This window comes from Neophocaena asiaeorientalis, unplaced genomic scaffold, assembly GCF_003031525.2.
Source record: "Neophocaena asiaeorientalis asiaeorientalis breed wild unplaced genomic scaffold, Neophocaena_asiaeorientalis_V1.1 scaffold684, whole genome shotgun sequence".
In the NCBI taxonomy this organism is placed as follows: domain Eukaryota; kingdom Metazoa; phylum Chordata; class Mammalia; order Artiodactyla; family Phocoenidae; genus Neophocaena; species Neophocaena asiaeorientalis.
Genome location: NW_020174048.1, coordinates 8,452,314 through 8,476,060, shown reverse-complemented (window position 1 = coordinate 8,476,060; position 23,747 = coordinate 8,452,314).

Below are 23,747 nucleotides of genomic sequence, written 5' to 3'. Positions count from 1 at the left end.
TTGGACCGGAGTGGCTCTGATCTGCGGGTGGGAAATGACACCTGCACCCAGGACAGGCTTCAGCCACACGACTGTTCTCTTGAGTGATATGTGAGCTGGGTCTTCATCACCTGTTCATCCTGCCAATGTATTTTCCACATCTGTCCTCCCAGTCACCCAAAGATTTATTTTACATGCCTGATGGCAAAATGTCCTTGCACCTGGGGGACTGAAGCCCAGGGAACAGCAATCTCATCTTCTTTCTTTGATAGTAGTCTATTAGCTTCATCTGTCTCAAGGACAGCCTTGGCTAAGAGCCTATCTGATTTTTCTTCTTTGGGGACCTTTCAGAGTTTTAAGGTTATAGAGAAATTGGCTTTGTGCAAAGCATGTTGCCATCTGTTGCTGGTTTCTAACCTCAGATCCATTTAAGAGATGTGCCAGGTTAGATTCATTACAGACGTTTTAACTAATGATATTTCCTTGTACTTAACCCAAGAGCACATATTTAGGTTTGTCCTATCAGTATCATTTATCTAAATATCCCACTACTCAGCCATTTTGGGGGGAACATAGTGTTTATCTGCCATCAATTGTGACAAGACATAATATGCGATGTGTGTGTATTGGGTAGTCATGAAATAATAATGCGTACAAATGGAGAGCCAAGAAGCAAGCAGGGGGTTTGGAGATTCCTGTTTTGTTTTGTTTTAATTGAGAAAATTGAAACCCAGAGAGCTTATGTGGCTTCCTCTCAAAGTCTCAAAATGAGCTCATGTTTCAGGTGAAATTTGCCTTCAAGTTTTAAATAGACGATAGCACTGAACTTTGGGTGACTGTTTACTTATTCCTCAGATTTTGTTTGACTCCTTGATTAATAAGTGGCAGTTTTTAAAAGTTATGAGTATAATTTTTCTAGTAAAAATTTGAAAGGGGCTAAAAATTATAACACTTCAATCAGAATATATAACTATACAACTCTCTTTATATATATATGTATATATGTATGTATACACACACACACCCCTATATATATATACTCACCTCTATACAAATAAATATAATATTAATATTCTATGTTATGTTTTATGTTATTATATTACATATGCTTCATATTCACTTTTCCTTTATTCACTTTTTCTAAGTTCTAACCTTAGAGACAATAAGGTCTCTTCTAGGAATTTATCCTAAGGAGATAACCCAGGGGAAGGAAAATGCTATATACATGAAGATGCTTAATGCATTGATGCCTATAAAAGCAAAATGTCATAGGCAAATTATTTATCCAGTAGTATAAAATACATGATAGCACATCAAATTAATATGATAATTTAAGTCATTGAAATGATAAGTATGAAGATTTCATAAAATATAAAATCAAGTTTGAAAAACCACAACCACTATTGTATGTCTCCTCTGTTGTCAGCTGTGGGAAAAGTATGTATACATACAGACAAACGTGAAAAATTCTGCCAAAAAACGAATAAGTAACAGGAATGATGACTGGGCCCCAAACCTCTGGTGTCCATTACTTAGAAATGTGTGATATTGAAGGGATGGGAATATTAGCAACTGAGTTTGCCATTGGCATAACCATGAAATAGCCCATCTTTGCTGCCAGCCCCCCACACAGATAACACCCAGTCTCAATCCCAACAGACATAACCATAGTTACCTCTTCCCCAGGCTTGATTTTCTTTTCCCAGCCTAGAGTCTTCTTGTCGAAACATACCTGTCCTCATCCCATCATCTCAAGGATCCTCAGGGCTTAATCTGTGTATGGTTGCTGTTCCTTCAACAGCGCTGTTGCTATGTGTATAGGGGTCTTCGGGGAACACAGGTTTTTTTTGGTAGAAAGAAGTAACAGAGGGAAGATTTTTTTTCTCCTGCGCGTCCGGAGCCTGTGCTCCGCGGCGGGACCGGCCCGCGTACCGCAAAAATAAAAAAAAAAGTAAAAGAGGTCTTTACTTGCCTCTGTCTGGAACATAATTAGGAATTCGATTTTCCATTTGTGGTGGTGGTGGTGGTGGTAAATGTACATGGTTTACATAACCAGCTTAGCTTCCCTTTGTCTTGAAGCAAGGATTCTAGGTAAAAGGAATTCATTGACGTAAAAGTTAATATCTTGTAGCTTACAGTGTGTATTTCATAATAGAGTGGGATATTTTCAAAAGCTTTATTGTCTCATGTAGGTTTTGTTAATACTCTTTAATTTTCCCACCAGCCTGTTTCCACAACTTATCTGCATGCAGATACCCTCCCCCAAAATCTTTGTGTTGCATTCTGTATTACTCCACAGTTACTATTTTTCATAGAACATTTCTACTTGAATGATTTACTAACCTCTGAAAATTAACATATTGAAACCAGGATTTAAAACCTATTTCTGTTGCAAGACTACAGATAATACTTGGTATAGAATTTCACCCTCTAATCAAATCCCATTTACTCCAAAGGGAGATAAACTCCCAGGGAGGCCAGTGGCCAGCAGGGAGGGAGCCCAAGGCTGGGAGTCAGGAGACCCGGGCTGGGGTTCCCTCTGTCTGAACACAGCTCTGTGACCCAGTAAATCATTTAACGTCTCACATTTCACACCAGGGAGTGGCTTGACCTACATAATCTGGAAAGCTTCTTCAAGCTTAAAAATTCTGGTTCTATGATTTTAATATTTCACAATATGCATAAGTGTGCTTGTGCTGCATGATAATTAGGCATGAATGATAAACGGCTCACAATGAATGGCTGTAATTTGTTATAACCTACAGAGAACACATCAATTTTTTCGTCTTTCCTCTTCTCATTTTATTGGGTTTTCCAATATCAATAATCAGTATCAATGGTGTTTGATTTTCCCTTGAAACCTTGCATCCTTATATCATTGCCATTCTCAACTTCCTTCTCTCCATTGTTTTCATTATAGTGATCACACATGGACACATATGTTAAAGACTGTTAAGTTGGATATCACTTCCCAAATCCTTCCTCTTCTGATTCTATGGTACAGTGGTCCTGTCCCATGTCCTTCCCTCTCATCCAGTGAAGATCCTTTGGCGGCAGCTTCCTGCCCTTTCCTGAACAAAGGTTAAAAGCCTAGAGATGTGCGTGGAGGAATGAAGAAACAGGGTCTGTGCTATAAGAGTGGACAATCTGGGGAGTTGGATTAACGAGCTGCTGGATCACTCTCGCCAGACTGGGTCTGGAGAGCCAGGGCAGCCAAGGGAGCATGGCAGAGGGCAACGCCCAGCCGTGGGAAAGGCCCTGGAAACTGCCTTCGCAGTTGGGAGGTCTGATGCAGAGGGAAAAGAGAGGGAGACTTGGCTTTACAGGATGGAGGGAGCTAGAATGGAGGCCATAGGATTAAGTGGTCTTCTGGGCTCTGTAAGTAAGTTTACCTCATAAGCACTGCATTCATTATTACAACTAATAACTGACCACTACGAATGTACAAGGCACTATGATAAGTACTGTAAGAGGATTCTTTTAGTCCTCACGTTATTCCATTTAGGTAAATTCTTTTTAAATTCCTAAATCAAAGGTCAAGAGTCCAAGTGCTTAGAGATTTTAGGAAGCTTGGGTTCAGTCACATGGATAGCAGTTGCCAGAGCCAGCTTTAGGAAATGTCTGTTTTAGGCACAAGGAGAAGACATTTGCTTTCCCCTTCTGCTTACCTTATGCTACCCACCCCATCCCCCAAACGTATAACTGCCATATCGACTTTTCTTATTGAGTTGGGCCAGGACACTTAAACCAGGAAGGCATCGAGACTCTGGAAGTTCTGTGTAATTGAGCAAACTAGTCATAAAGTGAAGACAGAAATGAAAGAAAAACTTTGATTCCACTTGGCATCTTTTAATTGAAATTGGCCACATGGAAGTCCTGAGCAAAGGTGCTCTGTGACCCAGGTGGCTGGTACTTGTCTTCCTGAGCTGAAAGCACATCTTGTCCCTGGTCCCATGTGACCATGTAGCTTTTCTTAAGGGCTGTTCCTTTGAGTGACTACCGAGTGATCTCTAGAAAAATTATCTGGAAGTTGATTCAGATGCTAAGGAGTCCTTGAGAGAAATAGCGTGTCCTTTTTTTCAAAGTAATTCAGCTGATAGATATTTTCATTTCAGGCAGGTACAAAATTCCCTGCTGCTCAAAGATGAGTGTTCCTTATGTAGGGTTTGATACTTTGACAGTTCCAGTAGAGGTCGGGGAGATTTTGATGCCAACCTCTGATTGGAATGTTTTTCCAATAGTAGCATCTGGTTCTGTGGTAGGATTTCAGTTGGTAAGGTTTTCCGTTCAGTCATATGATTAGGTTCTTCTGGTATTTACATTCTTATTTAATGTATCTGACCCGTCATTTAAAATTTTTATTGCACTTTTTTTTCTTTTAATTTAGTACCAAAAAAAATGTTCTCTACCTGAGACCTCATATGACTTCCACTGGGAGCTGTTTCCACTTTCAACTTCCATTTCCTTTGACATTCCACTGGCTGGCCTTAGGTTCCACATGTGCAGATGAGAAGTCTCTTGCAGGAAGCCTGGTCATTGTATTTCCTTTGCAGATGTGAGTGCACTTTTTTTAACTTCTCAAATATGATGCATATCCAAGACGGTTAAAATAATCTGTGATGGTGTGTCTGCAGGTGGAAATATGAGGCATATTTTTCTATAGGGATATATGTTACAATCATTCTTTTGTATATCATTTAATGCCTGTGAAATACCTTTATAAGTCCATATGTTTCCCCAGGTCATATGGGAAGGAGTGCTATTTGCACTAACTTATGTCTAGAGAGCTCTAGCAAAGTGTTCAGTGAGATTTATTTAGGATTCAAGTAATTTTGGCTTATCAAGGCTTTAGGATTTTACAAAAACGAAAGAATTATGGTGATGGATGCAAACTAGATTTTTGGTGGTAAGCACATTGTAGTGTATACAGTAGTCGAATTATGAAGTTGTATACTTGAAACTTATCTATATGTTATAAACAAATGTTACTGCAATTAAAGAAGGAATTAGATAAGAAGATGTGGAATATCTTTCAGTTTAAAAAATATACAGGTCGTCTAAATAATTTATTCAGATGAATCTGCATACATATTTGCATGCATGGGTATGGGTATGGTATATATGTCAGCTTATTGAACCACCAATCTTATTTCTTTGAGCCTAGTAGCATACATGGCCCCTTGGTTCCCGAATGTCCTTTACCAGCACAATCTTGCTTTGCATCATCTGTGTCTTTAACTACATACTGGTAATCCCCTGGTTATCTGCAAAAAGAGAATTTCAGACTTCTTCTGCATTTGCCCTGTATCCTTTTGTTATGGTATACATGCTCTACACCATGTATTAAAGAACAGCTGTTGTTAGATATTGGTTCCTATTTTGGTTCCTACTGTTCTTTTAACTCTGTCAACTCCTACCCCAGATCTTTGCACTTAGAATTACACAGAGGCACTGGATGCATAATTTATTGTATCAACAGCATAGAAGACTGCAATAGTGATTGCTTTACAGTGGAAGGTTATACAGTTTTTAATGGTTTTTATCTGGAGAAAGAAAGCAGACTGTTTGCTAGCACTGAAATATTCTTTTATGGTCTTTATGTTCATATTTTCTCTTTGACTTTCACTATAAAATGCCCCAACTCAGTTTTGGAACTAGATCAACAAGAACAAGGAAAGTTGTCCACAGTTGTCACTTCTGGCTTGGACAAGAAGTTTCTCACGTTGTTCCTATCCCCTTAATGTGAGTTGCCTATAAATAGAATTTAGCAATTGATTTTTCTACTGGGAATCAGGTATCCCCATAGGGATCGTTAATGGATGGCTTTGAAAAAGGAAAAAGTTTCTATGTGTTTGACATGTTTTCATAACAGTAATTGGAAAACAGAGAAAGAAGAAGTGGGATGCAGCTCAGGGTTTGGGGGTCTCTGTGTCCTAATTTGCTCCTCAGATGGAACCTTGTGTCTGGAACACATTCCTGCTCCTCACATGGAACCTTGTGTCTGGAACACATTCCTGCTGTTTCAGCTCTTGCCTTTGGCTCAGTTTGGCTCTCCCGGTGGCTGCGTGCTGACCTTGGCCTCCCCGTCACAACTCCTTCCTCTGATATCATCTCCTGGTGCCCCGTGGGCTACAGGTGTCATCAATAGCACCATCCCACCTACCAAAGTGGTCTCCTAGGCACTCTCATTCCCAAAGATCTCTTGGGATAAAATCGTAAGGATGAAGACAGTAAATTCAAAATTGCCTTTATTTGATTGACTGTGGTTAGAATAGTCTTTGATCATGGCCTGCAAGCTTCAACGTGCTAGCAGAAAGTCCACTAAAATGTCTCGTGAAGTATCTCTTGATAAACCATTTTCTTGAATAGTTATGAACAGAGTCCACTGGATTCCTACTTTTAACAGTGAATTTAACGTAGTGGAATTCCTGCTGACCGATATTGGAAATGAAAGTTTCATTTTTAAGGATGCATTTAAAGCACTGCCAAGTTAATGATGTCATGTCACTCTTTGTCAGTGAGGTTCATTATGCGATATTATTATATTTGTACGAATCCTTTCTTCTGAGGGGCTTAATGTTCTCTCTGAATGTTAAACAACTGCCACAAAATTCTTGTGAGATTATTATTCTTCCAAATTACATAAAATTAAAAAATTATTTACTAATTAATCCTTCTGAATTTCTCCAAAATAGGGAGAACTCAAGCAGTCAAGAGCCTCCCCCTTTCCAATGTTGGGTTAGTTATTGGATCCCCTATACTTCATGTAAATCAGTCCTAGATGCAGAAGAGGCATTCTTTTGGGGAATAGCTTTTTCAGAACAAATAATAATCAAAACTGGGCACATGTGTAAGTCCTCTGGGAACCCTGTGTCTAGCAGAGGGATTTGAATTGACCCCAATATCCAGTCCGGAAGTGCCTTGGACTTTTCCAGGACAAAAGCAAATAAAGCTTGGCATCCTACCCAGTTGGTTACCAGTTGAAGTCACTCACAATTTATCTAGCCTTATTTTCTTCCCGCTTCCTCTTGACAGTAAATAGAATAATAACTAAAAGTTAACTTTTTTAGACATAGAAAACAAACGTATGGTTACCAAAGGGGAAAGGGGAGGGGGAGGGATAAATTAGGAGTATGGGATTAATAGATACACACCACTATATATAAAATAAACAACAAGGATTTATGGTATAGCACATGGAACTATATTCAATATCTTGTAATAACCTATAATGGAAAAGAATCTGAAGCTGTACACCTGAAACTAACACAGTATTGTAAATCAACTATAGTTTCATAAATGAAGACTCTTTTAAAATGTTACTTTTAAACAGCAAAGTGAGACAGATCTCGGTGGCTGTTGTTATGATTGTTACCAGGTGCCCCTGTTCTGTTTCACAGCAGGGACAGAGTTTGGTTTGACTTGGGTTCACCTCTCTTCTCCTGCTGTTTGGCTTGATGACTTTGGCCTGTCCTGCCTGGCCTGTATTATAGGTTCTGGAATCCTTTCTAGGAAGAATGCAAGTAGCCTGTATCTGATTACTCTTCTGGAGGTAAAGAGGGTGAGACGGGGATATGGTAAGAAGACCTTCCACAATTCCAGTCTTTCTGTGGCAGCCCAGCCTTCTGGAAACGTCTGAGTTACATGCCCCCACTGAACACTCACAGCGGTGGTTGACCCTGGAGTGGGGAGTTGTCAGGCGATGTCCTGCTGTTTACAGTGAGTGCCGCCATCCATTCTTGGCCAGCTCATCCTCTCCTTCTCAGGGTCCTGATGGGGTGTGACCCTCGTGGCATGCAGTGCCCTGTCACTCTCGTAGTGATTCAGTTTCCAGGCAAAACCGAGGAAGAGTTTTCCCATGGAGAGTCCGGCTGTCTGACACTGACATCCTCCCGTGAAATACATTGATTACAGGAAACCAAAACGAAATCTTGTGAAAAGGCAAATGACTCAGATATTACCCAGCAAGGAAACCAGAGTGTTCCAGAGAATCGTAATTCCCTATGATAACCCTTAAAGTCCCTCCCCACTTATGATTTGTGATTGAAAGATCTAGAAATGGTGTGTGACCTTAGGCTCTACCCTCCAGTGGGGTCAGTTTCTTCTACAAAATAAGTTGTACTGCTTATTGTTGGGTTCCCGTGAGGTCAAGATTTCTCCAAGGTCCCTCCCATGGATAAACTTTTGGACCAGTGATGAGCAAACTATAGCTCGGTGGAGGGCACATACTGCCTAATGGGCTTCCTGAAGTTGCTTATCATCTAATTTTTGGAAATCCCTTATCATAAAGACGGAGAAACTGAGGACCAGAGGATCAAACATAAGCCAGTTACATCCTGCGTCCTCTGCATTCCTTCTCCCCAAGGGCTCCAGTGATCTGCCTGACCACCAAGGGATGCTTAGATTAGCCCCATTAGTGGAAGTGAATGGATGCAGGCAAAACAAAATGAGAATGTGTGCTGGCTCCCAAGGAGATACCGTCATTTAAGGGTTGAAGGGATTTCATGGGCATAAGTACACACTTAAAAAAACAAAACTGGTGCTCTTTGACAAATGCCCTTCTGTGGGTAAGAGAAATACTTCAAGCTCTTAGCAGTCTTTAATTTTTATATGAATTGATATTTTTATTCTCCAATTACAAAAAAACCTGTATTGTTAAATAAAACATAGATTAAGAAAACCACACACGACCATGTATGGCATAATGAAGTATTAGAAGATTGAATTCTCGGGCCAGGAAATTGAAAACTGCAGGCCCACCAGAAGCCATGTGTCCCGTCCCAAATTTGACCTCACTCTTTCCCTTCAAAAGTAATCATTGACTGGGTGCCCATTCCTTTAGTAGTTATTCAGCATTTTACAAGCATTTATTGAGTACGTGGCATACATCAGCCTTTTCTCTTCCATCTGAAACATTTAGAATGGCATTTTAGATAGCCAAGACATAGTTCTAAATAAATTCGATTCTCCTGGCCTGGAAACTCATTCTCAAAAACTGCTATTTATGTGGCGACTCTGTAGAGGGGCTGGTTTACACATTTATTAATTATATATGCTTTTATTGATAACTTTTAATATTCAGCACCTTGTGTTGGCAATTATGAGAGAGACAAATATGATTAAATCACAATTTTATTTGTTTCTGTAGTACTTATACTGTAAGGGCAGCAGACATATTGCAAAGGAAATGTTAGTAGTAAAAATGTCAGGGGCCCTTTTTCCCCTAAATTCTCCTATGCCTGGTTATAGCTTTTGAGATGGAAGGAAAAAGAAAAATGTGTTTGGGATGTTTCTTTTCTCCACCAGCCATTTCCTGGGAGAGAAGAGAGAATGAGGCAAAATGAATTGGATTGTTCCTCAGTCTTTTCCCATTTTTCCTCTCCCATCTACAGATTCTATCTAACAATTTCCTTCCTCTTCCCTCTGATTTAAATGCAGTGCTCCTGGGATCCTGCTTTATGTATACCCAGTAAAACAGCGTTAGTCTGATAGTGGTTTGTTCAGACTGGCACAAAATTTGAAGCAAGTGCTATTTTCAACCTGCCAGGTGTCATATTTGGTAAAAGAAATATGCGATAATCTACTTTATAGTCTCCAGGGTCTTACCATGCTGTGAGATTTAGGGAAGTAAAAATCAGGATTCAGGCAGAAGGATCCAGAACACGAAAAGAAATAAAGTTGTGTGCGTAGCCACATGTACATAATTTTAAATGTGTGAACCCACTGTTTTAATGCTATTTGTAGTCAGGGTTAGGGGTGAGGCTCTCATGGGCATGACCACTTCAGACAATGGGATATAATAGGGGTTCACCAGGCGTCTACCCCCCAGAAGGGGCTGCTGGACCTGTGAAGAAATGGTGACAAGAATTTGAGCTGATAGTCAAGGCCTAAAGAATGGAAAATATTATTCTGAAATAATGAAGGAAAACACACCATGTTCCTACCATGGGTGCTGGGATCAAGGAAAGATCTCCAGGAGAGTCAGGAATTCACCCTTTAGCTGGGTGGGTGCAGTGTCCTTTTCATGGTTAGTAGAGATCATGCCTTTGAATGTGACACTGGTGGACAGCTCTGAAATGACCTCCCATATGGGCCCTGGAGGATGCACCTCAAATTTCTCAAAAAACAAGGAACCATAGAAATTGAGAGAACCGATTTCCTTTTTTTTTGGTGGGGGGAGTTAGTTCCTGGTGGGGAAAAATCCTCCCTTGGCCTCAGCAGGTAAAACTGTGGGGAGGTGATAAGTAACAGTGCTGAGACTGCCCTCTTTTGCTGTTAAAGGTGACAGAATAGAGTGTTTCAGCATCAGAGCAACCAGTAACTAAATAGCAGCACATCATATACCATGATGAATGGTCATTGGGAAGAGGAAGTGTATTCAAGTCTGGGTATTCATAAATCCTGAAGTTACTACCCTAACCTGATGGTCATCTTAGGCTAACATGACCTGGTGAAGCGAGGATTATGTGAAAAATTCAGTGTAGCTGAAATACGGGCTTACCTTTCGATCTGTAACAGACAAAAGCCAATTGGAAGGAAACACCTGATTTTAAAAGAAAGGATATTTTTTCTGAATGTTGAAATAATTATTAAAAATATTTTACATTTTATAAAGATTTTATAAAGGTGTATTCCCAGGGGAGCTGTCAAAAGCACTATGGTTAGGATAGATCCATGTTTTTTAAAAAAGGAAAATATTTTTGTTATAAAACTGTTCATCCCTCAGTACTTGATGTCTCCATCAAGTACTTGGTCTCCAGGTAGAAACAAAGTAGATGGAAGGGAATCAAGTCCTCTGATAGAGTCAGTCTAGTGAGGGGTTTGAACGTGACAATATGACTGCCAAGCCCAGTAACTTAATTGCTATTTTATATTACATCCCAAATTTGTTTTGAAGATCAAATAAGATAATAAGAGTGCGTTGTAACATTATACACAAGTAAGATACCACTAACTAATAAAGCAAGTGTTCTGTGCATTTCTTTAAATATCTATGTCTAAGTATTCATCAAGAACATCAAAGTGCTACTATCCTCACTGCTAGTGTTTACAATCAGCATTTTGACAAATTCATTTTAGATATACAACTCTAAGTATGTCCTGTATATACATTTTACATGAGAGGAGATATTAATAAATACTGAATTCAGAATGTTACATGAACATTCCACCTTAGCACCTGTTTTCCAGGAAAATAACTTAAAGAAGCCAAAGTAGTACATGGCAAGATGACAGCTGGCTGGCTGGTTCATTGCTTTAACTTGCTCTGGTAGCGGCTGCTTCTATCTTGACTGTGTTTAAGGGGAAAACATACCTAGCACATTTGTTTAATGTGCGTTATACTATGCTTGGAGAAAATGACATCTTCACGTAATGTCAAAAAAACCAGCGTCCTGCAGCCTATTTGTACAGTTAGGGATAATTCTATGTAAGTGGAAGACGGTGAGGACAGAATAAAATGTTCAGCAGGTCATCTCTCCGTGCAGTGTTAGTACTGAGACCTTTTGGGTGTCCATGCTGTGTTTTAAGCTATTAGCAACTCTCAAGCTTGCCTACTTATTTATTATAAACATGAAAAGCTGAGACCTTCACAAAAGGCCAAAATTAACAGTGAGTGCATTCACACAAAGAAAATGTATTTGAGTGAGATGTCTCCACTGTTAGATGGATTGCCAGTAGGATTGTCTGAAAGGATATCTGTGCTTCTCTCTAAATGGCTTGACTTTGACAATCAAGAACATGTAGATAGCTGTAGCAGGAGTATGCACATAAATGACATTTTTACCGATTTCATGAATACTCTTTGAGTGCCTACTATGTACTAGGTGTTTATGTGTTTGAAGAACTCAGAGTCTAGCAGAAGATATAAATAAATGAATAAATAGAAATACTGTACTTGGTTCTGGGAATACACTGGTGACCAAACATACCAGTGTCAAGAACAGAAAGGATCTGAGAATTTTACCCTCTTTGCAAGCTAACAAGTTAGCCTGGCAGTATCATGAATGCTGCCAGAAGACACAAAATTCCTGGGTCAGAAGCAAAGGACTTTGTTACTCATGTCGCAGCAGGCAGCATACATTTCATGTTCATATCAGTTTCTCTTGCTCTCCAAATCTTATGGGAAATTGCAGTAAGGGTCCACATGGATACTATGTACACAATTGTGAATTTATATTTTCTACTTATTGATTAACTCTTACTGATTTATACTTTATGTCAAAATTGCTTGTTACATTAAAATGTTTTGAATTGTATTACTATTTATAATTGTATGACAAGTTATCATTGTAATAATAATTACAATTATTAAATAGCTTTATTATTAGTGAAAAATATTTTAATCTGTATTTACTTTTTATTTTCAACAAGAATTTTATTATTTCATATGACCTTAGTTTTTTGTTCATAAATACCTGAGTTTTACCTTTCCTTTGGTTAATGTTAAATAACCAATACATTTTAAATAATTCAATAAATTATTGAATTTATTGATCGATTTTACTAAATTTAATCAGTTTATTTTCTATATATTTATATTTTCTTCCTCTGATTTTATTAAGGCTTTGTGTTATTCTTTTAAAATTTTGAGCTTAATTGATTTCCATTCTCCTGTTTTTAACTCATACTTGCTTAACACTGGATTTTATTGTATACTGATTTGTTAGCATGTATATAACAGGCCACAAAGGATGTATGAAATATCTGGCAGGCATTTATGTACCCAAACAGAGAAGTTTAACTTTTGAGTACTTACGATGACATTTCTCTCCTGCCCTTTGCCCTGATGAGTTGGCTTTTGTGATCAGAGAAATGACCTGCTTCTTTGCCCAGAAAGATGATTCTCAGTAAAAGATGATTAAAAAAAGGGTATAAATGGAATATTACTCAGCCATAAAAAGAAACGAAATTGAGCTATTTGTAATGAGGTGGATAGACCTAGAGTCTGTCATACAGAGTGAAGTAAGTCAGAAAGAGAAAGATAAATACCGTATGCTAACACATATATATGGAATTTAAGAAAAAAAAAATGTCATGAAGAACCTAGGGGTAAGACAGGAATAAAGACACAGACCTACTAGAGAATGGACTTGAGGATATGGGGAGGGGGAAGGGTAAGCTGTGACAAAGTGAGAGAGAGGCATGGACATATATACACTACCAAACGTAAGGTAGATAGCTAGTGGGAAACAGCTGCATAGCACAGGGAGATCAGCTCGTTGCTTTGTGACCGCCTGGAGGGGTGGGATAGGGAGAGTGGGAGAGAGGGAGACGCAAGAGGGAAGAGATATGGGAACATACGTATATGTATAACTGATTCACTTTGTTATAAAGCAGAAACTAACACACCATTGTAAAGCAATTATACTCCAATAAAGATGTAAAAAAAAAAAAGGGTATAATACGTTGAAAAAATGTAATGTATAAGATATCTTCATTCTTGTATTTTTAAAAAATACAACACAAATAGATCATTCTTAAAAATGGAATGCAGTAGTGTATAAAGAAAAAAAGTGAGAGTTTCCCCCATGTTCCCTCACTCACTGTGGTAAACTATATTCTTAATTCCCTGTTACCTCTCATGACCATCTGTGATGTGGACAAGAGGTCTGATCTCAGGGCTTTCTCTCAGGCTGAAGGACCATGAGTAACTGATTTTATCATCCTCTTCCCACTTGCTAACACCCACAGAAGCAATTATACCACGGCTTTACCCAGATACTGAACAAGGGAAGTTTGGGGTGGCAGCTTTCCAGTTCTTCAGAAACTATTAAACTGAGGACAGAAAAGAAACTGTCCTTGCTGGACAGTTGGAACTAGGTCTGTAGATTTGAAAGTTGTTTCGGTAGCAGAGCATTAGTTCTCTTTTTTGGCTGCATGTCAGCCCCAGATGACAGTGCAGTAGTGACATGAGAGGAATCTGTTGCCAAGAGGCCCAGCTACTTCTGAAGAGGTGGGTTTTCCTACCAAGTGAATATTCTTTTGATGGTGCGCCTACTGCAATGGGCTTACTGTGGAACTAACCTAAGGACATTTGAGAAGACTTCGGATGTCCTAAAATGTGATCATGTCCTGCTGAGCTAAATAAGACATTCCTGATGTGTTGAATTTTACTCCTTGGTTTGATTCAGGACAAAATACCAGGGGGCATAACTTTCTACTTTTATATAGCATTTGTGACTTTGAAGACAGAAGAAATGTTATTTATTTTTTTGGCCATATCGGGTCTTCGTTGCTGCACGCGGGCTTTCTCTAGTTGCAGCGAGCGGGCTTCTCATTGCGGTGGCTTCTCTTGTTGCAGAGCACCTAGGCGCGTGGGCTTCAGTAGTTGTGGCTCACGGGCTTCAGTAGTTGTGGTGCATGGGCTTAGTTGCTCCGCGACATGTGGGATATTCCCAGACCAGGACTCAAACCCGTGTCCCCTGCATTGGCAGGCAGATTCTTAACCACTGTGCCACCAGGGAAGTCCAGAAATTTTACATTTTTTTATCATTAAAGACAAAAGTAAAATATGTCAACGTCAGTGCCATAGTTTCTTCATTTTGTTTATTTTGGGATACATTTCTAGGGTCATGTGTCAGAATAGCAATGGGATTTTGAGGGGAGGCACATTTTCCCATAGCAACTGTAAAGGCCACGTGCAGCAGGGTATTGGGATACTTAGAAGATGTGCCAACTGTTCAGGGTGAAGTAGCAGGTGCATAAAAGGGGAAGCAGGGCGGGTTCAGATTAGCAGTGCTGTGTGTGGAGTGGCTCTGCCTTCACGCCCTCTCCCCACCCTCTGCCTGCAGGCTCCACAGAGCGTCCCCAAACCTGGAGGGTTCCTGACTCAATAGGAAACACAAGAGACTCACTAACTGAGATGAAATTTGCTTCAGGTTCAATGTCTTCTTTTTGTTTTTTGGCCTCTGATTTGCATTTGATTTCTGATTTCCTTTGACTTGTGTGACATGTAGGATTCTTGTCTCCTGAGATCTCTCTTGACTCTGAACTGATTACCCAGGGTGACATTGAAAAAATGAAAGGCTTCCAGTTTCTAAGGATTGTGGATATTTAAAGAGAGTCATTTTTTTGTTCAGTAGAGATCGTAGGTTTGAAGGTGTAATTGCGAGAACTAAAGTTTTCTGTGCAAGGAAAGAAAAATAAAGACACTGGGGAAGGGACTTCCCTGGCGGTCCAGCTTTTAAGACTCTGTGCTCCCAATGCAGGGGGCCCAGGTTGATCCCTGGTTAGGGAACTAGATTCCACAGGCTGCAACTAAAGACCCCACGTGCCGCAACGAAGATCCCGCGCGCCGTGCCACAGCTAAAACCCGGCGCAGCCAAATAAAGAGTTATTTTTAAAAATTATATATTAAAAAAAAAGACACTGGGGAAGATCTGGGAGAGGAGGGGACTACCGGGGTTGGGGAAGAGGAAATAAAGGAAACCTAGTTGCTAAAGGGTGTATCTAAAGAATATTCCCTCTCCATGCCCCAGTAGGCTTCCCACGTAATACAGTCAGCCCTCCATATCCACGGGTTCTGCACCCTCAAATTCGGAACCCACGGATACAGAGTAACGACTGTACTACACCATTTAATATTAGGGACTTGAGCGTTGACAGATTTTGGTATCTGTGGAGGCTTCTGGAACCAATCCCCCACGAACACCCAGGAACAGCTGTATACAGAGTAAACCCTTTTCCTGCCAACCTCGTGAAATCGTTAGGAAGACATCCCTCTCTCATCAATCTGTGGTGAAGTCTGAACTGTCTATTTTCTGCTTTCCCCACCGGAAGCTCTGTAAGGGAGGAAGGACGGCCTTTTCTGTTCTCTGCTTCAGTCCCAACACCAAGGACAGTGCTTGGCACAGAGTCTTCCAGTACTTCTTGAACAAATGACTTATTCATTTAGAAATAAATCATTTTATTTTTATGATAGTATTGGCAGGTAAACTATTTTGTCCATATTTATCATCCCACTTCAAATAATATCTATTTCTAGTACATATGGTTTTTAAATTTTTTGTGATTAAAAAATCTAAAAATCCTTCAGTATTTTTAAAATACAGAAAAATGTGGGGCAGGGAAAGCACAATTTCAACTGCCTTAGGAAACCATTAGCTCTTTTACATACTTTTTTCTAGTCATCTTGTGTGTTTTTATATAGCTGATGCTAACTGTAGCACAGTCCTATAATTAACTGTAGCTTGTGTTTTAAGGAAATATGGATATAGCAAGCTCACAGACCCACGACACAGCTAAGCTTTTGGAAATAACTTCCCATTGATCTTATTTTCTTTCTGAATCTGCTTTATAAAACTTTGATCTTGTAGAGGTGTTGCTTGCAAGGGAGTCTGGGAAATGTAGTTTTAACGCACCAAACTCTCTCCTGTGTATTATTCCTTGTACTTTTATTTCCTTTGTCTAGAACTCTCCTCTTGCTGCTGTTCACAAAACTGACCCACTGACATATTTTAAGCCTCAGTTCAAAAGTCACCTCTGCAGAGAGACCTTACCTGCTCAGTGACCCCCCATGTGGCCTCTCTCAATTTATCCCACCACCCGGTTCATTTTCTCTGTAGTATTTCTGACAATCTGTAATTCTTGTGTTTCTTGACTCTCTCATCTCTTAGAATGTAAGCTCCTGGAGGGCAGGAGCTTTGTTTCATTTAGTGCTGTATCCACAGTACGTAGCACTTTGCCAAGACTTAACATATTTAATGTATTTTATCCACATTTGTTATCTGATGGAGCCACCCAAAGTTGTACCTTTAGTTTCTTTCCAGCTTACCACCTTAAGAACTGCAGTGATGGGCATCTTTGCACAAAACTGTCTGTGTACATTTCTGATCATTTTCTTGGCTTAAGAGAGGATGAGCTCTTGGATAGTCAGGTCTGGAACATTTTACATTTGTTGAGCCGTTTTATAAGAATACTGTTCCAGTTCCCTTTCCTGCCAGCAATGTGTGAGAGCTCCCATCTTATCACATCACCACTGGAACTGAATATGTTCATGTTTAAATCTTTGCTAATTTTTTCCCACTGAAGTTTAGAGGTTTTTTAAAAAAAATTATAAATATTTTTCACGTTTGAGGGTATTATGCATATTCATTCATATTTTTAAAAATAAAATAAAATTTTTATTTTAAAATAAAAATTTACATTGTTTTGTTCCATGTTAGAAGTTTTAAACATCTATGTAGTCAAAGCAATTGATTTTTTCCTTTGTGATTTCTTTTACTGAAAGAGTCTTCATCTAGAGACCAGATGAATATCCTATTTTTAATTCTTTGATGTTTTCAATATTTCAGTTCTTTGAGATACTTCCTGTATCAAATTTTATATTCATGAATTATATTTTAAGGGCCTTTAAAATTATCTTCTTTATCAAATTTGAAACTGGCTTATATTAGTAGGTAATAAAAAACATTGGCTTAGAAACCAAACATAAATCACAGACAAAAAAAAAGAAAGACCATGAAACTAAAGCTTTTATATCTTATGTATTTGTCTATTCTTGTACCAGTGTTAAGGAAGTATGAAAATCACATTCAAACACTCATACCCCATTTTAACTGTATTCACAAACCTAAATTAATGGTGTGCCCACGTTCTAAATGGAATGATGCCATCAAACCTGGTTTGCTTAGCACAATGTTGTGATTGTTTCAGTATTAATTTATTGGATAGCATTGTTGTTATTGGATGGTAAGGTTTGTACATGGACCTAATTGTAACCTTGAAACGGATCGCAGTGACTTCCCATAAGTGAGGATGAATGGGGGAAATCTGATTTTAGCAACGCAGGAAGCCCGTCCTCCTCAGTGTCTGACTCCCGAGTGAGTGAATGGAAATAGTATGCACTCCTGTTAATTCTTTTAAAGTGCTAACATATCAGCTGAAGCCCTTGGATGAATCTTTTTGAAAATCCACTTTCTCCAATTTCCTGTTGCTAACTTCTGGTTGAAATTAAAATCACCAGTATTTTGTAACTGTGATTAGTTACTATAATAGTTGATTTCATTTAACAATGTGCCTGTCTAGACACAGATTATGGAGTGACCTTGAAAGAATGAAGAGTACTAGAACAATTAAATATGGCCCATGCTGATTTCTTAGTTTTCCTAATTTATTGGCGTTTTAGAATTTTTGGAATAGTCATTCTCTTCTACTCAATTTTGAAAAAACTCCAGGAATAGGATGGAAGATGACTTTAATTTGCAGAAACTATGGTTTTACCTATTTAGGTATTATAAATGAGAACTGTGAAAGGAAGTTCAGAATTGAATGTATAGAGAAAGTAATTGAGTGTCAGGTAGTGTGACAGACACACCCTAAAGGGAACCCCCAATGAGTCACACCTGTGTATAGTCCATTTCTCTTAAGTGGAACCTGGGCGTTGCCTTTAACCAGTGGAATATGGCAAAAGTGATGGGCTGTCACTCCAGTGATTATGTGAACGTATATGGCAAAGGTGATTTTGTTGATGTATTAGTCCCTAGTCTGTTGCCTCTGAGCCAATCAAAAAGGGAGATTATACTAAGTGGAACTGACCTAATCAAGTGAGTCCTTGAAAGGAAGATTCAGGCCATCCCTGAAGTTAGAGAGTCAAAGCAGCAGAGCTCTCCCCTCCTTCTCTGGCTTTGAAGAAGCAGGCTGTCATAAATCCTACAGCCACCAGGAAAGGAATTTCACCAACAACCAGAGGGAGCTTGCAGGCGGACCCTTCCGTATTTGAGCTCCCCGATGAGAACACAGCCAAACATACACCTTCATTGCTAGCCTTCTGAAACTCTGATCAGAGAACCCAGCTAAGCTATGTTCAGACTTCTGATCTACAGAAGATCTGCTTCTGATCTTACATGCCTGTGAGATAATGAATGGGTGTTGTTTTAAGCCTCTCAGTCTGTGGTCATCTGTTATATGCTATAATAGAAACTTAAAACAAGCAGTCTCCTTGATGGCATCAGCTAAGGGAGGGAGAATTTCATTTCTCAGACACAGCAAGATGTGCAGTTCCTCTCTCTCTCTGTTTGCAGATTAATTTGAATATTGTTATTCTAATTTGAAGTTATGTTCATGCCTGAAGAACAGTCTGGTCTGGTACTCCTATTTCTTTTTTGAGAATTATGTTTTATTTGATGGACAAAACTGAGGACTTAAGCCTGGAACACAGCCTCTCAGATAGCTCTCCTGTGGGCAATTTTTATTAAGGGATGCTGATAAAAATACCAAAGGACGATTCTTGAAATAATACCCTCTCTGACTAATAGTTGTTCTTTTTTTTTTAATAGTTGTTCTTGTTTCTTTGAGTTTTGAGTTTCGCTATGATTCTATTACTCTTCTAATTTTTGTCTATTCTCATTTAAGCCATTTTGCTTCCCAGTTCAAGTGGACAGCCCCTTTCCACTTGTCATTGTGTTTGATGACCTGATCTCCTCTTCCCCTTGTTCTTTGTCCCTTTTCTTTTTCTGGTGATGCTGTGTTTCCCCTTCACTTGTACATGGTCAGGGTGCTTACTTCAGTTTGCATCCTCTTTCCATTCCCATTCAGGGTCCACTCTTGACCCTTCATCTTTGCATCTTACCTGTGCCACCCAGTATTTGAGAAATTTCTGCCTCCTTTCCTCCTTAAGATTTATCTCCACTTAAGAATTTCATTTTCTGCTCAGCAAGTTTCAAATTTAGAAATGTGGAGCTTAGGCCCATTCTTTGTGAGATTCATGTTTATGTTTACCCTGCTCAAGAAGTGTACAAATCAATATGCAACTTAGAGTGAGCACAGGATTTTTCATCATCATTGGGTACACATATGAAAATCTCACCCAAGCTCTAGGATTGCGGACTATTAATTATATGTTGTGAGTGAGCATGAAAACCATTCACAGTGGATGTATGATCCTTTGGAGCTAGAAGTATTGCAGGGAAAGTTGGTTATTCTTTGAGAAGAGGACATCTGTATAGATTGAATATTTGTTTTCCCCCCACCCAAATTCACATGTTGAAATCCTAATCCCGAAGGTGACGCTATTAGGAGGTGGGGCCTTTGGGAGGTGATAGGTCATGTGGGTAGAGCCCTCATGAATGGGATTAGAGCAACCTTGCTCTTTCCACCACAGGAGGACACAGCAAAAGGCAGCAATCTGTGAACAGGATGTGGACCCTTGTTCAGATACCAAATCTGCCGACACATTGATCTTGGAATTTCCAACCTCTAGAACTATAAGAAATAAATTTTTATTGTTTATAAGCCACTTAATCTGTGGTTTTCTGTTACAGCAGCCTGAACAGACTAAGACAGTCTCTTTTCTGGAGTATATGGTTTCTCACTCATGATTACCTTCCCTTCAGTTGATCTATGTGCCAGGGTCTCCCCTAGTTCTACATCTGTGCCTCATTCTCAGAAGCTGGGATTCAGAATATATTATAACAGAATACATTATAAGGAGTGCTTGGGTGTTTCCTGTACCAGGACATAGCAGTGGCTTGGTGCCCTGCCCATTTGTGTGACAGGAAATACTTTTATTTATGCTGGTGAATTCATTTTGTCTCGGACTCTTCCTTCTCTAAAAACCTTGCATTCTTTTACTTAACAAACATTTAGTGGCTCATTATGATTTTTCAGGGAGCGTTCAGAGGGCTATGGAGAGTTTATAGATGAAAAAGAGTTACCTTTTCCCTCCCAGATGTAACAAATGTGGAATATACTGGGAAGGTACCACTGATGTCTGGTGGGTACGCATCTGCTGCAGCATAAGGTTGGTACTTGGTAAGACTAACTAAATGAAAATTTCTGGCTATGGAGCTTGGGGATCCAAAAAGCCTCCCATGTGATTCGTGTGCACACAAAAGTTTAATAACGCTATTACCTGGTGACAAAATAATATCATTGATGATGATGATGAAGAAGAAGAAGAAGATAAGACAGAACACCAGAAATTCCCTCAATTTCTTATTAAGTCTTTAAGATAATATAATTTTAAAAGAGAAATCATATACTCTTTAAAATTATTTTCACTTATCAAAATTAGCATTTGGAAAAAAAGAAAAAAAATTAGCATTTGGACTAGAATTCCTGTACTTTTATAATTCTCTTGTACTTGTAAGTCTAAAGCTTTTAATATGGTCTTTTATAATTATACTTCAGATTAATTGAGAACCATTGACCCTGTGAAATCAAGTTCTGAAACTGACCTACAAGTAATGAATTCTTAATAAGGATGTATTATTCACATCTGCAGTAATTTTTTTGGACTAATTATATTCTAGATTAAAATGATCTTGGAAAATACCTCACATGCAATACTTCTCAATCTCAAAACATAACTTAATAATGGATAATGTATAGTAACTTTAATTTTTCTGCAATAACTGGGAATGAAGTACTGCCCTGAGTACATATAGATGTACATATATAGCATTCATTTGTCTAATGTTTGAATTTAATCACATGTAATTAATACCCTAAATTGGAATACTTTCTCATTACTAATCATTATCTTGTATTGTGAGATTTTAAACATATCTAAAGTTTAGCATACGTTCTTTGTTTTCATGTGTTGATATGTAAATGAGGACATATTCTAAAATTAGAAGCCAAATAGCCTATATCTAAATATTCTATCCTGTACATCCCCATCTTTTTGCACTGCATGAAGTGTGTTGATTGGTTTATGCAAACTTTGTAATTAAATATACATTTATTGCTGGAATGAAGATAAAAGGAAATGTGCATCTGAAAGTGGTCAAAATGTTGGCATCTGTTAAAAACCTGCCAAATTTCATCATTGACATTACCATGTCTCAGTATCCTCCAGTAAATAGAATAAATGTCTCCCTTGGAAAAAACAAGGCACTTAAAGCACTTTAACTCTTCCAGGTCAGCAAGGTACTGTTTCATGAATCACATCTAATTATTTTAATTTTTTTAGTTAGGAATCATTTTTAGGAGTTAATTTCCTAAAGTGTCTCATTTCTCCTTTTGAGGTCATTTGTGTAGTGAGAGATACATGTTTATAAGTGATGATAAATATTAAAACAAATTGCTTATATCTGTTAATAATTACATCTGTTAATATTATGAAATTACAATTTTCCCTCCAGCTGTTCAAAATCACTTGCATTTAATATCTGAATTTCAATTCCTTTGATATTCCTTTTATATGAAAGTTTAAACTTGAGTCTAAAACAACCACTGAAAATATTGCCCTAAAAACTTGAGAACTTGAAGATATGTGAGTGTAGTGTGTTTACACCCTCATGTATCTGAACTTGGGTGATTTTAGTTCCTTCCATCTTTGCTTCTGATGCCCCCGGGCTAGAGGAACCTGAGCTCTACTAACATGCACTTTAATATTGGCCGCCAGAGGGCTCCCATATTCCTTCCATCTAAGTGTAAAAATACAAAGTACAAAAACTAACATAAAATTCACCATCAAACAAAAAGCATTGTAGGTATTTATGATAAAGTTATCTTTGGGAGAACATGTTCCAAACCCACTGTGTTCTTATTCAAAATGATATGAATGAACAAACTTGAGAAACGAAACACTTTCATTAAAACAAAGTGGTGAAATTTTGTGGTTGATTTTGTTTTGTTTCCAGGGACCATAGAACAGACTGACAATACTTAATACTTGGTAACTCCATTTAAAAAACATTGACATTAATTTGTGTATAAAACCATTCTACACTTACGAATGATGTAAAATATGATTCTAGTCATTGGAGTACAATTTGTTTTGTTTTGCTTTGCTTCTTAAATTACAAGCTAGCTTGTAGATTATCCTGAAATAAAATTCTGGGTATTTCTGTTAGCCCAGCTTTTGGTATTTCATGAAACTTTATAAAACAAGACGGTGGGATTTCTTTGGTTGGTCGTTGGTTGTAAGAGGAATAATGTCATAAGCTGTGGATATTTCCACTGAAGAGGAAGGAAAGGATTGCTTCCTTTGTGGTCTTTACTGGTTCTTTCTGAGTAAAGTTCTTTGCTGAAAACCAGTCCCAGGAGCTGAGGCTTTGCCAGGGTAATTCTAAAGGTTTCTAGAACCAGCAGATGCATTTGCCATTTTCCTATTTTCTTTTATTTATGGTCATTTGTCTGCCTTTGATAATCCAAGCACTGTCCACAGAGTTTATGTTTGCAGGCACATTTCTGCCATGAGATAAAGGGTAGGGTCAACATTTAAGGGAAATGTAATTTCCATTACATGCTTCGAAAGAAGCATGTTTAGGAACTCTTTGAATCCAGGTGAAACATTTCAAAATGAGTCGACTGATTGATATTCGCTGATTTTTTTTTTTTTTTTTTTTTGCGGTACGCGGGCCTCTCACTGTTGTGGCCTTTCCCGTTGTGGAGCACAGGCTCCAGACACACAGGCTCAGCGGCCATGGCTCACGGGCCCAGCCACTCCGCGGCATGTGGGATCTTCCCGGACCGGGGCACGAACCCGTGTCCCCTGCATCGGCAGGCGGAGTCGCAACCACTGTGCCACCAGGGAAGCCCTTCGCTGATGTTTTTAAGCTTCAATTCTTTTATCATTAGTCACCGAAAACGCGGTTTAACCATTTTACCTCTTTCAATTACTTTTTTCTCGAAAACAATAGTTATTATTTCTGCACTTAAATGTGCCTCAAAGAGAATAACAACATGGAGGGCCTGATTAACTCAATTATACACCCACACCTCCATGCCGTCATTTTCACTGTGCGACTGCAATATTGTGTTACAGAAGAAAATAAAAGAGTCTGTTCCTCCTTTTATCCGTTATGTTCGTCTGGTCTAAG